General features: G+C 46.8%; 1 pseudogene; it reads left to right on the top strand.

Annotated features, from left to right (window-relative positions):
* The first annotated feature begins 474 nt into the window (after positions 1-474).
* LOC115219570 lies at positions 475-592 on the top strand (annotated as a pseudogene).
* Positions 593-795: the final 203 nt, after the last annotated feature.

The following is a 795-nucleotide window of genomic DNA, read 5'->3' on the forward strand; positions in this document are numbered from 1 at the left end:
CGGTCTGTGTGTGTTTATGAGTGAAACACCTAAGCTCCATGCTGCTTCCAGCAGAAGGTAAAAGCGAACTTCTGCTGACTCTTTCGCCACAACTTTCTCTCACTCTTTCCTCCTGCATCTTGCAGCTCACCTGCAACGGACTGGCATCTCATCCAGGTGGGGAACCTATACGCCAAGGAAACTGGGAAACCGGCCCTTATGAGCCGGGCATGGCTTGAGAAGGAACAAACAAACAGTGTGGGATACACTGTCCTGCAAAGGTGTTGTAGGACCAATTTTCTTTGATAGAACTGTGAATAGTAACAGTTACTTAAACATGCTTCATGATGTAATTTTGGCACAATTTAAAACCAGAGCAAATTTTTCCAAATTGTTCTCTCAGTAAGATGGGGGGGGGGGCAGCAGCTCATCATGCTTTAACTGTAAGAGATTACCTTGACAATAACTTCCCACAGCACTGGATTGAATGCTGGGGCTTACGGCCATAACACGTTTAAAGCACCGGTTCTCGTCCGATCACCGAAGTTAAGCAACATCGACCCTAGTTAGTACTTAGATGGTGACCGCTTGGGAAACCTAGGTACTGTAAGCAATCCCGTTTTTTTGTAAGGCGGCGAGCTGGCAGAAACGTTAGCGCGCCGGGCGAAATGCTTAGCAGTATTTCGTCTGCCGCTACGTTCTGAGTTCAAATTCCGCCGAGGTTGACTTTGCCTTTCATCCTCTTGAGGTCGATAAATAAAGTACCAGTTTCTCACTGGGTCGATGTAATCGACTTAATCCCTTTGTGTGTCCTTG

Source organism: Octopus sinensis, linkage group LG14 (assembly GCF_006345805.1).
Source record: "Octopus sinensis linkage group LG14, ASM634580v1, whole genome shotgun sequence".
Taxonomy (NCBI): domain Eukaryota; kingdom Metazoa; phylum Mollusca; class Cephalopoda; order Octopoda; family Octopodidae; genus Octopus; species Octopus sinensis.